Source organism: Pseudopodoces humilis, chromosome 7 (assembly GCF_049639895.1).
Source record: "Pseudopodoces humilis isolate 2021_Gansu_Grassland_sample_001 chromosome 7, ASM4963989v1, whole genome shotgun sequence".
NCBI classification, from domain to species: domain Eukaryota; kingdom Metazoa; phylum Chordata; class Aves; order Passeriformes; family Paridae; genus Pseudopodoces; species Pseudopodoces humilis.
Window position 1 is genome coordinate 27,455,723 of NC_142206.1, and position 23,347 is coordinate 27,479,069.

Genomic DNA, 23,347 nt, shown 5'->3' on the forward strand with positions numbered 1-23,347 from the left:
CAAGAAATAACCAAAATGGAACTTACTTGATCTGGTATTTGAGTATTTCATGTTACTTTATGATGAGCACCCATTTTTCTTATAGTCCTAGGCCTCAATGAACACATCTTATTACAACTCTCCAAGTCCATATATACCATGGATTTTAATACTCCCAGCATTCACCATGCTGAGAATAAAAAGCTTGTTCTTAAATACTTCCTCTTTTAGATGTAAAAGCTACTAAAAAATTCATTTGCACCAAATCCTATGTGCCAAATAGTAAAGGGCAGGGAAAATGGAATTGGGAAAACAAGCACTGATAAGCTTCTCTCCCTAAATAGAATGCCAATCATAAGATTCATAAGGAAATGAAGATACAGAAGCTTTTTATATGAAAAGACTTCCATTAGTTTTGGTTTAGTCATTCTTAGGAAACCAAGGGAAGACTGTGTATCTGCCATCACCCACAGGTGCTACTACTACTCTTCCTATTCAAATCAAGGAAGAAACAACCTGGATACCCTCCAGAAGAGGTAAAGAATGCTGAATGACCTTATAATGTGCCCAGAGCACTAGGAAAAGGCACTGTGAAAGCAGCATCTTCCTTGAATGGTGTTGGTACCAGAAGTAAATATTTGAGATCAGCTCCTATTCCTATTACCAAGAGGAAAAAAAATTCATCTCTTCCCCAGCACTCCTGTCTCGCATATTCCATTTCCAGCCACCTCTCAGGTCCACAGATACTCCTTGAAAATCAAATCCTTGTTGTGCTACTAATGAACTGTGTGCTCAGCTCTTTCTACCCTCTGAGCCAAGAGGCAGATAGGGAGCTGGGACCAAACCACACGAGGCTCCTGGAGAAGAGGCTGGAGGAGCAGGTCACCAGGGCTAGCAGTGCTCCCATTCCCCAGGTAGTTAGTATCTTAGGTATTTTTTGCCAGACAGGAGAAAAAGATTCTCTGAGGAGACAGAGTTGGATCCCAATGTATGGGGCAAACCTGTGCACCAAAGCAGCAAGAGGTTAAAGCTCTGGTGCTTGCTTGTAATTTTTTGCCATTGCACTTGCATGGAAATTGCTATCATATGTCCCAAATTTAGCATTAAAATGTTTAGACCATCCAGCTCTATTAAACTTGTCAAGGGATTCCAGGAAGGATCGGCAGAAGGAAAAACAGGCCCATCTGTACCCTATGGAATTCCCCACTGGAAAACAAATCTTTTATTTGATTACTAAGGATCAACAAACTTGTTATTTTAAAAGCTTCCTCAGTTGTAGAATTCAGCATTGATTCCTTTCATCTTAGTTTCAACCACAACAGATGGGACTGAAGAATCTGTCTGAAACCTTAAAATGGGGTCAAGTTCTGTTTCTGAATTTAATGGCCTTTTAACTCCTTGTAGGACCTGGGGTACAGAAGCATAAGTTTATTCTGCTCATTTGCCATTCTTCTCACTGCAGGCTGGGTATGTGGGGGAAGGAAGGAAAAGGACAGTGTTTTGCAGTTCTTTCACTTGTAGCAACAGCAGCTGCTGCTCCCCGAGCCTCCTGCCCTTCTCCAGTTTTCTTCAACCCTCCCCAGCTCCCTTTTCCCACTGTGTGCTAGAACAGCATCTCCACCCCTCCTCCACCCAGAAACAGCAGCAGAGCCTGAGGGGAAATAGTGACTTTATGCTCAAGCTATGGAACAGCTGCTGGAAAGCTCACAAGGAGGAATTCCTGCCATAGTGCTAAAATATGGAGTTATCTCAGGGAGAGGGTTTATGAGTTCACAAGAAAGGAACAACCAGGATCTTTAACCAGAAATAGAGGTGTGCCCAGCTGAAACCGCTGCCCATACATCAGAAGAGATTCAAATTGTCACATCTGGCATTAACTGCTCGAGTGAGATGAATAAAAGGCTTGAAGTGGGCAGTGGTGCCAGCCATCTGTGAGCTTGGTCAAAAAGAATCCACTTCAGAGTTCAGCTCTGGACTGTTTTCTATAGGAGATGCTGACCCAAGCTTCTCCAAACACTGGAGAAATTCAAACTGGGATCTACCTTCAGCAGCTCAGGAACCTTCTATTCCAAAACAGGAGGGTGAGAGGACCACAGAAGAGATAGCTGGAATTTCCTAACTGCTAACAGGAACTCCACTACCACTGGAAACTGGGATAAGCACCCTTATTTCAGGGCTTAACACTGAACCCACTTAGGAAAGAAGCCTTTGCCTTTACAAACAGAGGTTCTAGAAAAGACAGAGGGGCAGACTTGGAGCCTTCTCTATGGTGGAGCCAGCAGTGTGCTGCTGTAAAAATATTTTATTTAGTTAGAAACTGTTATCCAGAGCCAGGCAGGCTTAGCAAGACCGGTCAAATCTTCATGGAGACCAGGAGTATGTTTTAGAATCAAGGACAGTTTTAATGACTCCTATATTTACTTTATGTGTGTAAATCCAGCCTTCCAATGCACAAATAAAATTGCTTACTTAAACTTGGCTACTTTTTCAAACAACCTCTTAACATCCATGTTCCTGAGGAAACAAGACCTACATTGCCTGTACATATATATGAAAAAATAACTTTGAATCTGTTGTCTAATTTCAGGGTCTCAAAGCAATAAAGTTGTATTTTGAGGGAAAAGATACTCCACCAGGATGAAGAGATGTGTTGAACTTTTAATCTGTTTAGATGGTGACTTTTTCTTTTCAACAGGAAGGAAATCCAAACTTACAAGTAATGTTATGAATAACTTAGCCTTGTGTAAGCAAAAACTTAAGATGTTTAGGCACTATGGAATCAGATCACAAAGTTAGAATAAAACAAGTTTCATGAGTTTCATTGCTCACACATTTTCACATATGTGGGTCAGGGATTGTTCCAGGAGTGGTTCATAGGCAGAAGGCAAAAAAACCCCTTCAGGGTTCTAACTTGCGTAGTCTAGATGTGATTTAGCTGGACATGCAAAGCCACCCAGCATTATTGACTTTTGCAAACCCTTACAAGTCATTTCAACTCCCTTTTGGGAAGCTGAATTACCCAGTATTGATCAATCACTCCCTTTGAAGTAACCCTGACACAAAAGCTACCTTTGCATGCACAGCTTGAGATACAGGCTGGCCACCCCAGCAATAAGTATTTACCTCCTGCAGTATCAACAGAAGCAGCTTATTGTAAAGTTTAGCACATCCAGCACTAAAGCAGATGTTGCCACAGGGATCCCACTACTCACTCCTTTTCAGAAATTCCTTCCCTTTCCTCCAGTCACTCCCCTTTAACACATCAGATCTCACTTTGATGTTATATTTTTAGAAGTTTGGTTAAAGGAGGTGGGAAGCCAGAATGGGCAACATATCATCATCCTGTTATTCAATGACATAATTTTTTTCAGTCATTGACTGAGAGCACAGTCTTTGAGCTTTCAGATTCACTACATTTTCTAAAGACATTATGATTTTGCTTTGCTCTAAAAACCATCCAGCATATCTTTGTTCCAGCTTGCTTTTGTTTGCCTTGACAACTGAGAAACACCTTTTAAGTTTTTGCTGAAAGAATTAAAAAGGAAAAACATACATACAGAGAAATAAGCTAAGATGAAGTTGGGGAGACAAAGGCACTCCATGGAACAGGGATCAAGGATAGGAAAAAACCTCCCTTTGCTTAAGATGTGAGCTGAGTGAGGAGAGCACAAGGACCACATCACACAGCCTAGAGGAACCAGGAAACATCACCACTTTAGGCAGATGATATCACATTCAAGATACTTCTTAATAACATACTTGTTTTCTTCCCCAAACACAATAAATCATCCATTTTTGGAAAATTTTTCAAAGGAAATCATGGATCTTATGTCCTTTGGGTTGGGGCAGATAAGCCAAATAATATCTATGTGCCAGTTAAAACAGAAGGGTGCTGAATTTCCTTTGTCTCGACCATCCAATGAACCACATTCATGAAGAGCTGTTTGTATACAAAGCAAGGGGTAAGTGTTTATAAATGAGTTCAAACACAGGACTGGCTGAAAGGGCTTAGAGGGAAAGGAGAGAAAACAAAGAAAACAAGTTGTCTGAGCAGAATTTTTATGGCAGTGTCTTTACCAGTGGTATCCAGATTTAATAATTAATTCTAAATACATGTTAGAAGTTGAAGAATCCTCATCAATAAAGTAATCCCATGGAGATAAACTTTCAGCCATGTTATGTATATATTAAAAAAAGCAAACTTTCAGCTAGAATATCTTTAATTCACCTTATTAAATGAAAATTCACCTTGTTAAATGAAAAAAAAAAGTTAGAAAAAGCTTACTAACACAGTAAAGCAGCAGAACACCAGCTGGCTGGAGAACTGAGTAGTGGTAACACAGAAGCATCCTTGAGCCTGCTCTATCAATGATTTTCAACTCAGGCTTCAGGTTAATTTCTAACATGAATCTGCACCAGGCCATCGCTTCATGTGGCTGACACAGACTGATAATATTTTTTACAGAGGACTTCTACAGTAAAGTTCAGCCACACCTGGGGAAGCCACAGCAGCCTCTGAATACTTAAATCACACAAAACAGTAGCTGAAAAATCATCAGGCTCAAGAGCAAGATCAACACACAGAGATTCCAGTAAAGCCTCACACCATACCCTATGAGTGGGTGGGGAAGATGCAGACCTGCCTCATTTTCACTCTCCAAACCACAATGATGTATCTCAGGCTTAGGTCAGTGAAGCTGCATCTTCCAAGCAAATGTAATCACTATGCCAGCCCTTTGCAGGAGCTAATACACTATTTCATGAGGGCAATTTTCTGTCTACCTATTAATATCAGCTCAGATTCAATTTTATGCAACTAGCCTCCCACTATTAGGTTTGCAGCAAGAGATTTATTATAAGGAGAAGAGATAGGATTCTGCCTTCTATTTTGGTAGTCTCACTGTGCTTAGCTGTTAATTAAATCTGGGAGCATGTAGGGATAACGACAAGCACACAGACTGATTTAGACACTGCTAAAAGAAGCCACACACTGCCTATGGAAAATGCATGACAAGGATATAATACCCCCAAACACTAGCATAATTGAAGAGGAATGGCTAACCATCTTTTACATTTACTACTGTCCTGTCACAGCTTAAGCTTCATTTCTGTGAGTTATTTAGGCTGACCTGAAATATCACCTGACACTGAGCAATAGAATGGATTGGGTTGGAAGGGACCTTAAAGATCATTAGTTCAAAGCCCCCACCCCTGTCCTGCCATGGGCAGGGACACCTCCACTAGACCAGGTTGTTCAAAGCCCCGTCTGACCTGCCTTGAACACTTGCAGGGATGGGGCATCCCCAGTTTTTCTGGGCAACCTTACCATTAGTGCCTTACCATTTTCTGAATAAAGAATTTCCTCCTAATATCTAATCTAAATCTCCCCTCTTTTAGTTTAGAACCATTACCCCTTGTGCTATCACTACCTGCTGACATAAAAAGTCACTCACCATCTTTTTTTTCAGTCTCCTTTAAATACCAGAAGGCAGCAATAAGGTCTCTCTGGAGCTTTCTCTTCTTCAGGCTGAACAATCCCAGCTCTCTCAGCCTTTCTTTATAGAAGACGTGCTCCAGACCGCTGAGCATCTTGTGGCCTCCTATGGACTCACTCCAGCAGCTCCATGTCTTTCTTATGCTGAGGATCCCAGACCTGGACACATTATTCCAGGTGGGTCTCACAAGGACGGAAGAGGAGAATCCCCTCCCTTCCCCTGCTGGCCATGCTGCTTTGGGTGTGTTTGGTTTTCTGTGCTGTGAGCGCATACTGACAGCTCATGTCCAGCTTTTCATCCGCGAGAACTGCCAAGTTCTTCATATGGGACCACATCAAAAGCCTTACAGAATTCTAGGTAGATGACATCAGCCAGTCTTCCCTTGTCAACCACGGCAGTAACTCCACCACAGAAGGGCACCAGCTTGGGCAGGCAGGATTTGCTCTTTAGTGAAGCCATGCTGGCCTGTCTTGCAGCACCTCCTTGTCTTGCACGCCCCCACACTGCTTTCAGGAGGATCTGCTCCACAATATTCCCAGGCACAGAGGGGAGGCTCACAAGCGTTTAGTTCCTTGGGCCTTCCTTTATCCTCTTTTTAAAAACAGGAAAAATGTTTCCCTTTTTCCAGTCACTGGGGAGTTTGCCTGACTGCCATGACTTTTCAAATATCGTAAAGAGTGGCTTGACAACCATGTCACTCAGTTCCCTCAGGACCCTGGGATGCATCTCATCACCACAGGCCCCACAGACTTGTGCCCATTCAGTTTCCACAGGTGGTCTCAAACCTGCTCTTCGCTTACAGTGGGAGGGACTTCATTCCCCAACCTCCACCTAAGCATGTTACCCAGCTGAGACTAATCTCTTACAATTCAAGTTTTTGAGAATCTTTAGGAAAATAAAGAATTTTCATGCTAGAAGATTGCTTCAAATTTATTTAACTTCATTCCATCCTAAATATAAACACAGCAATTTCTGTGCTGTGCAATGGGTTAAAAAATAAAAATAAAAAATGAAGGTTATTTCAAGAGGAGATCTTAAAACCATGTAAATTTTTCTCTGCTTCTCTTTGCAAGATTCACATCTCTGTTCAGTGAGAGGATGTTAGCACTACATTCAAGAGTATGCTTGTAGGATATATGCACAGGGAACACCTGTAAAACATTTAAATAAATTTGCTTGGGGACTAATAATAGACAGGAAAACACGAGACTATTTACTCTGAACTTCATGTGGGTTTTGATTGCTGCTGCCTCTGCATTGTTTCTGGAAGCCAAGATAGTTTTTACATTTAAAGTTAACTCAGTTATATATATATATCTGTATAAACATGTCAAACACAGCACACTTGTACAAGTACATCTCTTCCCTAAGGAATCACCCCTACAGACTGTGATGCAGACACACCTTCAGTGCTACGAGGCAGAAATTCCCCAGAGAAATCTGTGGGCTTGCTTACATTACTGTGCAAGAGAAAGATGAGTAACATGAGGTGAACTAAAAGAAACAAAAATGGAACAAAATCACAACCTAAAGCAGAACTTTAGATTAACAGACTTAGGAGGGAGAATACGTGCTAGTGGAATTGGGGCTGATGCCTCTGAGAATACTGGCCCTAGCATCTTTCATCTGTCACTAAAAATTAACTTCATAAAAAATGATCTTAGGAGGGTGCGATCACACTGCAGTGCCTGGAGAGCTCTCAAAGGAAGCACATGCTCGACGGTGTGATCACAGCAAAATGACAACGGTGTGATCTAAAAATAAATTGGTTCTGTGCTCTGAAGCTGGTTTCTCCCACAGATGCCCAAACCAGAGCCTCCAATTACTGCTTTAAGGGCTAGGCAGAGAAATAAACAATCTGTGGATGGCACTTGTTTTCTATGCATCACGTCTGCATGTCAGGAAGGTGAGCTTATTACCGTGTGAGAAAGCATAAACAAAGGTTTTGATCATAGGCTGTGCATATGATATGAATAGACACCTACTCAAGTATTTTAATATAAAAGCCCCTTCCCAAACATCTAGAAACCCTTATTATTCATTGTCCAAGACAAGACTGGACCACAACAAATCACAGTTTGGATCCAGAAGTGCTAAAAAATGAGCCTGTGAAGCTGTATCCAGCAGAGCATCATTTTGAGAGGAGTAAGTTCTTTTGACAAGTCCGTCATACAGCGGGCATAACTGCAAATGACTGTCCGGAATGTGAGCAATCCTCTGTCACTGCCTGGGCTCAGCAGTGTGCCAGGTACACTGCAGGGCTCACAGCACTCCTGAATTGTCCTGTCCTCAGACCTAAGAGCAAAGCCACCTATTTCCTCCGGTGCTCACTGAGCATCAATATGCCACTGGGGAAATATTTCCCCCTTCATTCAGCTGATGATGAGCCTGTGATGCTAATTGTGAGGACTACTGTAATTGCATCCTGTATATTCTAGGTGCTGTTCTCATACAAAACTGAGCTCACATCCTCTTACAAAAAAGCTATTTGTTTGCTGTGTATTATAAGTCACTAGGTACATACATGAATGAATAAAATGGTTAATGCTTTATTAACATTTAAGGTCCCCACTGAACAAAGAGAAAGCCTTCTGGTAGCCTAGGCTCTACATGTCCTGAGGCACAGAACAGTATTTTGCCTTATTTACATTATATTCAGAAGAATATCAAGATCAGAGGGTTTGGTTGCTGTTTTATTTTTTTCTCTCAGGTTTCCTATTTAAAAAAAAAAAACCAAAATAATAAACTTTGCACCTTTGACTCAAAAAGTGCTACGAAGAAAACCAGTTGCAACAATGAAGCTGCTTTCCTGTTTCCTCAACCGTTTTAGCAAGTCTGAACACAGCCATTCACTGAGACTCTAGAAGAATCTTGGTGCCTAATTTGAGAAGCAATTAATTCCCTGAAGCAGCTAGATTAGGTGAGATCTACCTGCATTCTCCTTTACCAAGCTGGTAAGCAGCTGGAACAGAGAGCCCATCCCAAAAGCCAAAGGGAAGTGATCTGTATCAGAAGTTACTGCACTTACTGAACAGCAACATTTGAGATCATCCATTCCCTAAGTTCTTTACACAGTGGTGGCTATTTTCCCTTAAAATTGAGACAATTTTGGGTTTTGCCTAATATTATTTTTAACATAAATACATATAGAGACAACAAACAAAGCTCTACATCCTTCCTTGAAAATCATCTCATATCACTCCTCACACACCTATCAAATGCTACATTCAGAGTGAATTGTTTACTAGCAAACAGATTTGAAACAGGGAAATGCTACAAAGAAACTGTCCCAACCGCAGCATTTCTGTGATGTCATCAAGCGCTTAAACTCGTGGAGAAAAAGATTTCAAAACCAAACACCTTTAAGGCTTCAGTACACTTCACAGTGTATAAGAACTTGAAAACAGACCCAAAATAGAAGCCTCAATTATCTCACATTGGACAGAAAAAAAAGCACAAAACTTACAGAGACAGCAAATTTGCTCTGTTTTAACTTTTTTTCCTTTTATCAATCAATTAATTCACTGACATGAACAAATATTAGTTGAAGTTGGTGCCATACCAAAGACACTTGTTGACTTTATCCACCCTTGTTCCTCATCCCAAATACCTCCCTTTGCTCCATGTAAGAGTAGAGCATTTGTCCTGGAATCCTGGAGTGAGGCTGTCCAACACACACATGGCCGTGCAGCACACTGCCTCATCCTCACACTGCACCTCGGAAACAGTGGCTTTTCGTGGCTGCACTCTCTGCACAGACTGGGGATGCTCTGGCATTCAAGGGTGTGGTACATCTCTGAGAAGCCAGGATAAAAACATGCAAGCTTCGAGCCAGTTTATGAAGAAGCTGTTGAAGGGCCTCATAAGTACAATGCAGAAAGGGTAAGCATGTGTTTGCGTAGACACTTTCCAAAGTAACAAACAAAGGTGTTTACAAACTCATTTTAAGGTCTCTACAGGCAGGCCTAAAGAAACCCACCATCTCAGTAAGCTTCTGTGCTAACACCAGTTAATCCTAGTCCTAGGGTCTCCATTCAAAGCTAACATTACCTTCCTCAAAGCTTTGAAACTCAGTTTCAAACCAGCTGCTCCTCTACTTCCACCCGTCCACCCACCCACCCAAAGGGAGCACCCAGTGCACCAGGCAGATCTCCTGTCCTCCCACATCTCTTCCAGACCATTACCTCCTCCGAGCCAGGACAGCCCTCTGGATCCCTGCAGCCGCCGCCTCGGCCTGCCTCGCACCTCAGACTCCCTCAGAGATGGCAGATCCGCTGCCAAAAAACTTTCACAGACAGCTCTGGTGGCTCTGTTTAGCCGGGCCTCCCTGCCAGCTCCCCTCACGCAGCTGGAAGCAACACGGGAGCGCTGCGGAGCCACGGCCTCCCCTCAGCACCTGCTGCCACACGGGCAGCAGCGTGGCTCTCCAGGGCCCACAGTCAGGGACCACAAGAGGCGTAGCACCCAGACAGGCTTTTATTCCCGCGTGCCAAAACTCCCTTTCTGCAGGCAGCAGATTGCCTCGCACCCTGTGTGCTGACAGAGCGTGTGTGTGACCCCGCGGGCTCGGCCCGCATCCTCACAGCGGCGCCTTCCGTGCTCCTCCCGGCCCCGACATCAGGAGCAGCGCCTGCGGGCACGCCAAGCCCCGCTGAGGTTGGTCACCAAGCTCATGGAGTATCTTCTCCCCCTCCCTTCTGAGAAATAAAATTTTGCAGCCGTAAGGACTCTGGTCTCTCCCCTGTATACTCTTTTAACTGAAATAAAAGAAGAAAAGTTGGGAAATGAAAAATAGCTTAAGGAGCATGAACAGCACTGAAAAGACTAACAGAGAGTAGGTATCCAGGTAGAAGGATCAGGAGACAGCCCAGAACACAAAGCCAACTCCTACCTTCGACGTGTGCTCACCTATGACAGGTGAGCACAAGTTGGAGACGCTGCAGTCAAGCTCCAGAACCCACTTTCCAGTCGTTCTTGTTGAAACAGTGGCACTTCAGCGCTCTTCTCTCCTGCTTCTGTTTGATTACTAATCCTTACTGCACAGGAAAAGCAGAGTTGTATTTCATTTAACCCCTTCAGCCTCTCAGTTTCTTCACATGAGTTTTCACTTTTGCTTTGGAAAGCCAGCGCCGTAAGCATGCACACAGGCACGCCTGCCTTGGAATTGTTTCTAGCTTCTGTAGTCTGTGTGTGAGCACACACATCAGCTCTAAATTCTGCCTAAAGTTGTTGCAGGGGTGGAGCCCTTTGTAACTAGTTTTATTTTAGCTGTAGGCATCATATGAAAAGAGAGACAGCTATCCACACATCCCTTCAGTATTCATTTTCAGTAAGTTCTTAACTCTGAAAAAAAGAAAATGTTTAACTTCACATTTACTTTAAAACTACAGGCTGAATCACAGTTCACAAATAAGCTTTTGACAAAAGAAACTTCAAACTTAAATACAATTCACAGCTAGATTTGGGTCTTTGCTGGATTAGGCAAAGTTAAGCAGACCCCTAAAAAACTGAAAATGGCAGCAATTTGGATACAGGCCTGAATTTAACCAAAGATAATGGCAGCACAGGTTTCTTTATTTTTTCCCTCTAACAAATGCCATGCAATTCAGAAAGACCCTGAAAATTCCTGTGAAGGAACAATTTAACAACATAAAAACTGTTAAAAGAAAAGGAATCTAGTTTGACTCATTACAAGGAAAAACTTGTGTTTTTAATCATGTGGATACTAGAGGAAACATTGCATAACAACATATGTGTTGCTGTTGTTTTATTTTGCAAACAGATAAATCTGCCCCCCCATCGATTTTGTCCTCTGCTTAGAATAAAACAAATAAATAATGAAATACTAATCTAGAAAAATAGATTCTGGTCCAGCAATTGTAACAGCTACCAGCATTTCAATTCTATTTAATATTATGTCCGAGGTTTCCTAGATTATGAGAATAGCTTTAAAGTTTTAAGTTTGGGTTGGTTTTTCATGTTTTGCCTTCCAGTTTTGGAGTCCTTTTTAATCAGCAGTTCATTTGTAACCATAAGAGAGAGAACCTTGCTTTCCAAGGGAAAGATGAAGCTTCTACCTTCAGGTAACTCCACATGTTGGATCTTCCATGGGAGACATCAAGATGTGCAATGAAATCTCCAGAACTAGTATCGCTACTGTCTTCTTGGCCATGCTGCTGCTTCAGACAATCAAAAGGGACAATAGCCTTGCCAACTCTTGACAAGCCTAGATGTGCACAGCTCCAAATGGAAGTTTCTAGCAGACTCGTAAACGCATCAGACACAGAAGCAATTTTATTCCAGGGATACGGCTCTCTTCATCCCTGCTGTTCAATCCCTGTCTAGCAGCTAGCCATGAAAGGTACACAAATCCTACCATTACTCATCCCACAGGGGACAGAGTTCAAATAAAAGTCACATCTTTTCCACAAGCAAAAGCAATCCTGTACTTTCCTGTCAAACCTAACTCTGCCACGATAAACAAGGATAAGCCCTAACAGGAAATCCAACACAAAATGGCAACACCTCCACCAAGCAGCAGAGAATCACAAGATATTGAAAGACACAACACACCCCTGAAGAACATCTAATGGTGGTAAAGGTGCATGGCTACCTATGTTATCCTTGTCAGAAGAAACAAAAATTGCACGTTGTTAATGCCTAATTAACAATATAGAAATTATTGTCCTGCCTCTTTAGATTCAAATTTTCTTTTAAGAAAAATAAATTTGGGCTTTGGGCCAAGCTGTGATCCTTTCTTTTTGCATCAGAAAGTGGTTACATGAGCACGTGCTTTTTCTTTTTCCACCTGTATTCTCAATTAGCCACCAGCTAATGCCATCCTGCTAGGTGTCACCTTATATTCTAAGCTTAATGATATTTGGTTAAACCAACACCTGAACCCTTAGCCTTCTATGAATAAACCAAACTTTCAGATCAGTTTAAAGCTTTTAGCCCATTGGCAAGAAAAACTTGAAATCCAATCCCAAAAGATCAAAAACTAGAAGGCAAAATCCCCCACAACTTCAGATGAATTTATAAATACACAATCATTAAAATGCCTCTCATGGCAGTGGACCCTCAATTAATTCTTTTTTTTTTAAATACCAAGATTAATAATGTTCTTGTAGTTCTTGTGTTCTTGTTGATAAACTACAAGGGAGTATAGAGACAGGGAAAATGTGACTGCTCACGTTGGAATCTAGCCAGGATACATCCAAAAAACAGCTGTGCCTACTGCATTAAAGCAGATACTGTGTAAACACATCTGGATTAATTTTAACCCCATACAGACTTAATAGATGAGCTCCTGAGATCCTGAAATAAAAAAAGAAGCGACCAGACTTTTACCACAACTAAGCAACATGAAACATCAACTAAATTTCTTTTATTAAAAAATAAAAGAAAGACTAATCTGCTCATACTTCCTGGTTCCAGCAGAGATGTGACAAAATCAGAAGCTGTTAGTGTAGGATTTGAGCTCGATGCCAGTGCTTACCTAGAAAAAGGCAATGCAAATATGAAGTAAACCTTTGCCCCATGGTTTCACAGAAAGTTTTGTATATGTACCTTTCCTCTGGAAGAAAGGACATGATCTTTGTGTTGAAATTGTTTTCACCACTTACCCTTTAGTGGAAACAAGATAATCCACTGATTCAAGACCATTCTCATCTCCCAGGAAGACACTGACGGGTCACTATGGAATGAACACAGCTGGACCACAGGCATGTGCCTCTTGCCACTAGGTCTATCCAGCGGCTAGCCTGGCATCTGTGTGTCCCAGATGAAGTCAAGAAGGAACAGTTGAGATAAATGCATAGTGAGTGGTACTGCTGAACACGATATCCCTTCTAGCCTGACCACTGAAGTGCTTTTGGCAAGGAGCAACCTCTACAGGAACTGTGGCATTGGGATTTGAACTGTTGCATGGCCAGAGTAAGTCTTCTGCTTATGAAAGTCAGCAGTAAGTCTTCTGCTTTCTCTTGTTATACCTTTCATGGGAATAAACTACTGGGGTTCCTTACTGCCAAAGGCTGTTTCCAAAGGCTATCTAAATATCTGAATGCTTTGCTGGGAAGGGCTCCAGTCTAACTCGTTATGGCTGTCCAACACTTACAGCACTGTAGCACTTGGCTGGTCACCAGATGCCCACCAAGATGCTCTATCACTCCTCATCCTCAACACGACAGAGGAAGAAACACTGATGGAAAAACTTGTCAACCATGATAAATATAGGAATTTTACTCACTGTCATGGGCAAAACAGATTTGTCTTCAGAGAAATTAATTACTGAGAAATAAAACCAAAACACCTTGCTTCTTCCCCAGGGGAACTTAACACCTAACTCTTCTACCTCCTGGCCTCTCCCCCTGAGCAGCAACCAAAAAATTCAGGCAAGACTCACAAAGCCTCCAAAAGAGAAGCTTGGGCATTCATGCAAGGAAGAGAAGAATCTGTGTTCAGTTTGGTTTCAAAATCTGCACCTCCCAGGAGACTACTCTGATCAGGAAACCATGGCATAGTCACATTACAAACTGGTGCTCTTGATCACTCACTTCACCATTTAGCCAAAGAGCAAGGATCTGGGGCGTTGTGATTATGGCTGGGTCACATGCTGAACAATGGGATGTGTACCTAGCTTTGCTTTCAGAACAATGTCCAGTTTCTCAGGTAAGAACAATGGCCTAATCAAGAGAAATGGGCAACCATTACATTTAGCCTTCTACTTGCATTTTTCCCAGGGGATATGTTCAAATATTTCTGAGCACACGATAATACTGAACAGTAATCTTACATCCTAGGTAAGTGTGTTGATGGCTGAATGAGAAGGTAAAGAAATAAAGGTCTCTGGGATGTCAAATCAAGTTCACTGCTACTGGGGACATTACGGCATGTCTCTCCATCAGCTGCACAAGGGTCTGAAAATTGGAGGCTTCATCTTACTCTGAAGACAATAAATCTTTTCACATACTGATTTTCTAGCTTATTATTTTTTAAAGAAATGTCAGTAAAGTAAATTTTGATTCAATCTGAACTGAGATTTTGTCAAACTTAAATAGTGCACCAGTAACTCCATTCTTCCCAGACTCTCACTATTGCAGGATTGGCATGTCCTTTTGCCCTCTGAATGACAGCTTCTCAGTATACAGAATGAATCCCGTCAACCCTTCAGGAAAAACAGCTCAATTTCATGTTCAGGAGACATTACAAGTCCTCAGAGGAAGGGTGGAAAGTGTATTACACACTGATGAGCTCTGCTGTACAAGTTAACTGCACCAAAGCCCATTATCCTCTTGCAGTATCTCTTGCACTGGTTTATCTCTGCTGCAGAGGCCTGGCCACACATGAACTCTTTCAGGTGCCGAGGACTGTTGCAGAGGAGCTGACCTGTACAGCTTTTGTACAGATACAGCTACAAGCAGAGCTGATTTTATTGTGGTTTACCAGCATGCAGCCACTGAAGTCAGCAAAAGAGAACACAGAGGTATCAGCTTCATTCCTACCTAGTCTCCCTTCTTGGACACTTTCACATAATGCAGCTCAGAACCGTAGAAACCAATGTAGTCATCAGTATTTTGCTATGATCTGCTCCAGGAACAGAGCAACTCACAGGCACTTGGTCTGGCAGGGTTCTCTTCTCTTAGCTCCTTCTTGACAACTGGGCCAATTCCTGTGCTGTGCTCTCCAAGAGAGCCTTCAAATAAATTTACTCTTTGTATTCAAAGAATTAGATACCTCTCTTCATCCATTTCCAAGCTGAGTGAAATGGCAAGCCTGTCACTTCATATTTATTTTGATTCTCACCCAAATCAGGCGAGACTTTTATTCAGGCCAGCTTTCTAAACAAGCTGATAGCGCTACACCAAGTTTCAGCTCTTCATCCTTATGCCGTTTAAAGAAGAAAAGCAGCATGTAATGATAATGTCAATGTTCAAAAAGCAAAAAACAACTTCAAAGTGCTGTGACTAATTCTGTGCAAACTTTGTTGTGAAAGGCACCCCAGTACACTGCACCTCAGGATACAAGTGAAGGCACTATTCCATTGCTAAGACTATACTTGGATACACAAAGACTTGCCTGTAAAAAAATCAGAGGAACTACATATAATGGAATGAACATTGTTTTTAAACCAGTCTAGCTACTCCTGAGTTTAAGTCATGTAAAGCAAAACCAGGACACAACTGAGTCTATTGGAAGGGAAGTGGTGTTAATTTTTTCTAGCATTCAAGAGCACATCTAGTTTTTCTGATGTCCCACCCCAAATCTTAGGTTATTTACAGGAAATCATTCTAACAGCTTTCCTTAAAAGTAGACACTTTGAATCCTGCTAATTATTAGGAAATTGATCATAAGGACACTGCAATCCCATTTTCTTTTTCTGCATCATGGATTTAAATATTGCATAGGGCAAACCTGACAGCCACACAGAGAATCTCATTTAGAGAGATTAACCTGTGAACACAGAGAGATCTGAAGTCTCTGTCCACTCCTGGATGCACAGGATTTAAACAGGAATAATTATATTCAGCAAGCATAAACACACACATTCAAAAAGTAACATATACATGCATCAAATGAGGCAATGCCTTTTCCAGAACAGACACTCCCTCAGCTGTTTGTTTTCCTTTTATTTTGGTTTTACATTTTAATGATATATAAAAAGTAGAAGAAATCACAGGCGGTAAGCAGATTTGAGCTAGAGAACTGAATTCTATTTCAAGGGAAAACATTTTTAGTTCTTGTACAAATAAATATAGTGATTAATGTTGATTTCTTGTGCTCCACTGGTGAGCAAGGAGCAGAAGGTCAAGGCTGGCCATTTGTATTCAGATAACATTTGAAAACATAAAGGACACTCTCCAAACTCTCAAATGTTTTCTGAATAATCCAATCTGTTCCACCTAAAACAGCAAAACAATGAAAGCCTAGATCACACATATTTAACAAAACATGTTATCACATGAAACAAAACCAGAAGAACTTGTTCCCCATGTATGCCACACAAAGATCAGCCCTTTGCTCAGAATGTCTTGCCCAGAACTCAGTCAAGGGCTGAATTTCCAAAGGCTTTGGACTAGGCATAGACTGATGTGGCAGAGAGGAGGGCAAAGAAGGAACAGTAACCAACTAATTCTGGGTCTGATCTCAGTATTTTGTGATGACTGACAAAACTATAGTTATTTTCACCATGGCTGGACTGAGTCCCAAGAGAAAGTCTTGCTGAACTATTCTGCTCTGCCCAAACCTTTAGAGAAACCAAAGCAGCCGGGTTTCCCTTCCCTCCAAGCTGGCTCCCTTTCCCCCCACAGAGTGCACCTGGGCTCCTGGTGCCACACACTCCCTGAGGCCCTCAGCAATGGAAACAGCTTCTCTGCTTCCCACAAGCCTCAGCCCTTGCTGGGAACAGGGAGCTTGCCAGGCAGAGATAACAATACAGCAAAGCTTTGGAGGGAAGAAAGAAGCTGGCTACATCACAGCCAACATGAAGAAAGATCCTCCTGGAACTATTCCAGCTATTCTCCATTTAAACATTCAAGCTTTTTTCTCTCAGCACTCTTTTCCACACTCCCCCCAGAGATCTCATGCTATTCACTGTGGAGTCTAAAGTCACCTGCTCGTAGCTGGGCTTGGCACTGACTACCACAAATGCTGCTTAGGAGATACAGAAGAAGAGAGAAAAGTTGAAAGCAAAATCTCTGACAAGCAATTCTCACCCCCACGCCCACATACATTTATCCCTCGTAATTCGCGGTCCATTTATACACATTACTTCCGCTAAAGAAAAGTAAATCCGGTGCCAAAACATAGCTCTTTGGTTAAAAAAGTGTTATATTCAGCAGAGGTTTTAACTCTAGCATACTAAACACAGAGTCATTAGGATTTAACGCTATTGAAATGGAAATCAAGACAGAAACCTTTCCAGTTCTTATACTTCACTTTGGAATTGGAAGAGGACAACACCGACTGTAATTGCATTAAAAGATCCTCTGGAACAACCCGCCCTTAATAGAAAGTTCCTGGAAGCATGAGGCACGATATAAGCTCTTGCTGATGTCTTCCAGCATCAGGCAGCAAGGAAGCTGACACCCTACTAAGGACAGCATTACAGCCTCACTGCTGCCCAGCAGAGAAAAGTCAGGAACAAAACAGAGCAACAGGGGCTGTCAAGACAATGATCCTTCTCTCCATCTCAGCAGACTCTCGAAGCACAGCTCTCTCCAGTGGCTCAAGGCAGTGACAGTTCTTTTCCCAGGCTCTGTCCTTGTGCAACCCCTACAGGGCATGAGAAGGTGCCCAAATCCTGGCAGCTGTTTCCATATGCCTATGGCTCAGATCTCTGACAAGGGATTCTGGAATGAGATTTCTCTCCCAGCATAACGAGGTCTTTAGTCATTAAAAAAGGAGCCTTCTGGGGCAGAATTCCAGCTGCGCCTGAGATCTTGCCTCCACAGAGATGATTTTTTTCCAGCACGCAGGTTTAGTCTGACAAGAAAGGGAAAGGGTTGCTTTTACCAACCCAGGGATTTTCAGCTGCAGCAGTTGAAGGTTTCTGTTTACTCTTAGATCGGGGTAAGAAATCTCTTGTTTCTCCTTCCTGCCACATCACAGCTGCCGGTTGAGCTTCTGTGCTTGCCGCTCCTTTGCCTCAAAGGCAAACTTGGTGTCCTGCAGCTGGGCAATGGCCTCCTTGGCCTCCTTGAGGTCCTGACAGATGAGCTCGTACTTCTCTGTCAGCTCCCTGTTCTCTCGGCGCAGTTCCTGTACCACCTGGTTCACCTCCTCTGTCTGCTTGGTGCAGTGGATCTTCAGCTGCTCTACCTCAGAGAGCATGATCTCCATGTTCTTGACCAGTGATTCCAGTTTCTCTCTGGACATGGTGTCAGGATCAGTTCTATTCAGCCTGCCCAACCCAAACCCAAAAGGGACAAAGAAAGCCACCCTGTGCAACATGCACCAAGACGTCTGGCAATTGCAGTCTTGTGGTCTCTTTTTATACTCCCTGCTGCTCATCCTCCTCCCTTCCCTTTCCTTCCCCAAAGTGTCTCTAATCTTCTTTGCTTGGTTAATCTACTTATTTTTATTGCGTTGTAGAAATCGACTGAAGGGCTGACAGCCCTGCAGTAACATATGTGCTGTGCAGCAAAAGCCAGAGCAATAATGAGACTTTGTGCAGCCTGTCCACAGGAAAACAGCTTTCATCTGAAGAATGCTCTTGGGAGCCCCTTGCAGTACCCATTAAAGTACAAAGAAACCTCTTCAAGCCAGACGCCTACTGCAGTCCTGTGCACCCAGTCCCAAGAGCACAGCCTGATTTTCATCTTACATGTATTGAGGTAAGCAAGCTTGCAGCAATACAAATCATGTATAGGCAAAGAGAACTAACCTCAGTTTCTCTTCCTCTCTCCTAATCTTATATATAGGCAAGATGGAAAGAACAAAATATTAAATTCCTGGGGTTTTTTTCCCAGGAGAAGATCTATCCAACAACAAATGCTGCAACAACCTCATCTTTTATAGAAATCAGTGACAATGCTTATCTCAATCAGTGGCAACCAGAGTTACTGGGCCATGTACCACTTGAAGGTGGTTTGTGTTCTGTTAGGGCCACGCAGGATAGAAATTTGAAACCCTGGTACCCCTTCTCTCTCTTCAGTTCTGTCAGTAACACTGGCCCTAGAATTCACTCAAAAACTTACTCCTGTACACACTTCACCCACAGCAGGGTGGCAAATGGCTGCTGAGCACTACTGAACTTGTGAGAATCAGGACCGAGACATGCCAGTCTCAACACCCTGATTACTCAGGTCACATCACACAGCAGGGTGATCCCAGAAGCCACAAGGGATTAAGTGAGTCTGGCTGACTTTCTGAAGTTTGATCCAGACTTTCTTATGTATCCAGTTAATTAATGCACTTGCCTAGACAATAAGAATCATTAATTAGCCAAGTATCTGATGTAATATCACCCTTGAGAAATTAATTTGTCTGAGGTGATATTGCACGTGGGTCCCCAGGAAAGAACCCATGCTATTTAGCACTGATTATCTGGCCAGGGGGCACAGACCATGGCAGAGACAAGAATGTAGGTTTGCTCTTGGGGAACTTGCAAACTAAGGACAGAAAAGCATGCCTCTCTCTTTCCTCCCCACATCAGGAACATTTTCTTCAGACTGAGTCTGCACCTTTTCAAAACCCTTCAAACTGTTCTACACACCCACAGAAAGGCAGAGTCTCATTTGCCACACAGCACATAGACATGGATCCATGCTCACTGTATCCACCTAACAGAATTATGTTCCAGTGCACAGTACTGCATAACAGCCTTTACTCTTGCTGTTTTGCAATTCCAGTTCCCCTTAAAAGGATCCTGTAGTGCCATCACCTACATTCAATACCAGATTGAGAGAGAATACACATGCTCATGTGCAGAGCTCCCCCCGATATAGTTTTCCTTCACTTTTCTCCACAAAATGTTGCTTTTTTCAGCTACGGAGTGTTTCAGATGCTTTACCCCACAACTCATTGCCCCTTCTTCCCTGCTAGGCTCAGAGAAATAAAGCTCTTTCTTCCAGGAAATTTTACATCTCCTCCAGCACTGGATGAAAACACTGCTGGATGCTGGCCAAGCCCTGACAGCGTTCAAAGGCCTGGGACTTCTCACAGCTGGAGGTTAAAGAGTTGCTCACAAAGCCAGCCATCCTACTGCCTCTCACACAAGTGCACCAGCAGACCCCTCTCATCCTGGCAGATGGAGCACTTTGCACCACACTTTGAAATGAGCAGAGTGACATCCTTCAGATGAAAAGAGAGTGGGAGAATCTAAACATAATTAGAATATGTCCTGAAGTCCTTGAAGAAACATTTGCACTGGCTGTCAGCCCAGATCCCACGTGATACACATGGCACTGGAATAGGCTGGAACATGCTGCAGCATTACAAAACAGCAGGTCTTCATTAGTGAGGAATCTTCCCTGTCTCTGCAACTGTACACGCTGCACCCAAACAGTTTAAATCAAGCAGAATTACAATGATGCACAAAGGGAGTGCCACAGAGGCCATCTACTTGGGTATTAGTAATTGATACATCATCTCTCACTGTCTTACTCTCAAAATTATTTAAGTTGCCTTGGATACAGACAGAATCTTGGCAACAGAAAGGGGGTAAGAGACACTACTGAAATAACAACGCAGAATGAAAACAAGGAGTAGCCTGAGAGGAGTTTCTACAAAGGTATGGGAATTGTTACTATTCTTCATTTGATTTAAAATATTATTTGATGAAGTAAGAAGTAGGAATTAAAAGTGCGCTCACAAAAATTGCAGTGGGAGAATGATGAAAAAACCACTAGACCTACTGCAACAAGACTAACTTGAACTGTAGTTTCTTACCTTTAGTCACTGCTGGACTCCACTGTTGCAGACAAACTGGAGGAAGAGGCAAACACCAATAGTGAATTCATTTCCTGGGGGAAAAATGCAGAACAGCATACCTGAGAAAAACAATTCAAACCACAAGAATTCAGTGCACATGGACACACTGCAAACAGCAGTCTTAGGAGTGTTGGGGAAATTGCTAAGACAGAAATTAGTGACAGAAATTAGTGACAACATAGCAGGGGAAAACAATAAAGCACTGCTAGACTGTATTACATAGAGGCAGTGCACTGTAAGGGAATGAGGTAGCTCCAGCTTTTCCCTCCACCCTGCTGGAGAGAAAATGTAATGTTTTGTTCTGGACATTTGTCATAAAGGGACCAAGAAAGAGTTTGAAACTTAGACAAAAAACGTGAACTCCATGAACAAGTTTAAGAAGAAGGATTGAAAACTACATGGCAAGGTATTTCTAGGACTGTTTTGCAATCATGTCCAGGTCCTCTGCATGTTCTAGGAAAGACAGCTCAGCTGGAAGAATATTTCTGTAATTACTAAGGACCTGACTGTGCAATTGTAATTTTGAAAACACCAGTGATTTCTGTGGTCTCAGCCAAATGGTGCCTCTGTTGTTATTTCATGGCCATATTAAATCAGGAAAAATTAGTGTTAAACTTCTCATACAGTACATGCTACATTGAGAGACACCACTGACAAATCTATCAGCTCTTTTGTGCATGTTCTTTCTCTATTCCACCTTTCACTCTGCATATGGGTTTGAGATATATAAAAGAAGGAAACACAGAGCTAATTAAGAACAAAATAGGAGAGCAACCACTGGGAACACCCACTCCTGCTCTTGTGGATGGCAGGAAAATTGTAGAAAATGGCACTGGTAGAAGTGAAACTTCTTGTGCCTTTCCATAATGGTGGGAGCTACAACATCTGACTACAACACCACATTCAACTATGCTGGTTTTAGCACTAGAAGCAAATGGCAGTATGAGGCTGCCAAGCTGAGGATGGTTCATGTGAGACACACTTGTGCTTCTTCACAGGTCTCTGAGCCAAAGAGAATCAACCACTCCTCTCACTCAGAGGCACACACAAGCCAGAAATGCAGTTTTCCCATCACGTTCATACCTCTGAGAATCTGAGAAGGAGACACAAAAATCATACTCTTTCAGTATCTGTCTGAAAGCAGACCAGAGTGTTCCAGTTTCTAGTGTATTTAACAGGGGCCCTGGGAACATTTGAGGAAAAAAATCATTAAGCTACCTCACTCTCTCTTTGAAGTTTTCTCAGCAACACAAGAGGGACAATTCACCATCCTAGAATTTTAAATGGGAAGAATGGCTTTTAAATAACTGCTCAGGCTGAAAAAGCAAGTCACTTGGTACAAACCCTGCAAAATAAAACTTCACATACCTTATCTTCTCAGGCACATACTTAGATTGCTGTATCTATTTCTAGTTGTTCCAATTACAGACACAAAAGTACAACACAATGTTCACACAACAGTTGTGGGAGACAGCACTGTAGTCTCTAAGTAGATAGCTTAAGGTTATCATCCCCAGCTAAGAATGGTCATTAACAATTGATTTTTTTTTAAAAGACAAATAGTATGCCACTAACTGTAGTGAAAGAGTTAGAGACCTCCAATCTGTTTTTTCTTGCAGCCCTTTAATTTATCCCTGGTTTATCCCCAGTGGTATGTCTAGCAGCCAGTGCAGCATTTGCAAGCTCTGTGCTTCATCATCTAGGAAGTCTACTTGAGTAAATGCGTTTTATACAAAATCATTAAAAGACAAAGTATAAAGAGTTTTCATGTCTATGTTCATTGTAAGACCACTTGAAAAAACAAAACAAAACAAAACATAAAAACCCACTAAAGACCAAGCAGCACCTGGAGGCACTGACCATTCCCGCACCAGAGTGGGAAACATTTGTCCCCAGCTATTCAATTTGTTTCTAATAAAAGACAAACACCATTGTTCCATGTGTCAAAATACTCAGCACTGTGTAAGACATTGACGCAATGATGATCTCACCCTGCAGAGTTTAGAGACTATTGATAAAATCTGCTGTCTATTAAAACAAGAGGTTTAATTTTTGCCACTATTGTAAGCATTAACCATATCTCATGCAATCTGGCAGAACTCGAGTTTAGCTGCACATAAAATGACATGATTTACAGGTTTTGAGCTAAAATACTGCACCAAAAGGATACCAACCAAAATTGTGATCAAAATCCTTGACACAAATGAGAATAATATGTCTCAGGAGTGTAGGTGTTGAAAGAGGTATTAATGGATACAGAGGTATCTTTTTCCATTCTGCCTCTTTCTACTCCTCAGCCAGATTAAAACAATTAATTCAGCATAATACAGCTCAGTAAAATAAAAACTGATAGCTTTAACAGAGTTATTTCCAAACTGGGTTGATTTCTCCTTCAGAAATCAACTGGGTAACAAAAATACCAAGTAGTGACAGGTGACTTA

General features: G+C 42.2%; 1 protein-coding gene across 5 annotated transcripts in view; it reads right to left on the reverse strand.

Moving 5' to 3' along the window:
- Window positions 1-10,637, reverse strand: part of PAPLN (papilin, proteoglycan like sulfated glycoprotein) — a 49,805-nt gene extending 39,168 nt beyond the window's left edge. For 4 of the 5 annotated variants that reach the window (XM_088057612.1, XM_014251928.2, XM_014251927.2 and 1 more), the window contains exon 1: window positions 10,366-10,637. The gene's annotated coding sequence lies outside the window, so the exon portion shown is untranslated. Of the gene's footprint in view, window positions 1-5,432; window positions 6,148-10,365 lie in introns of those variants that run through there. The other variant, XM_014251926.2, reaches the window with a different exon arrangement.
- Window positions 10,638-23,347: the final 12,710 nt, after the last annotated feature.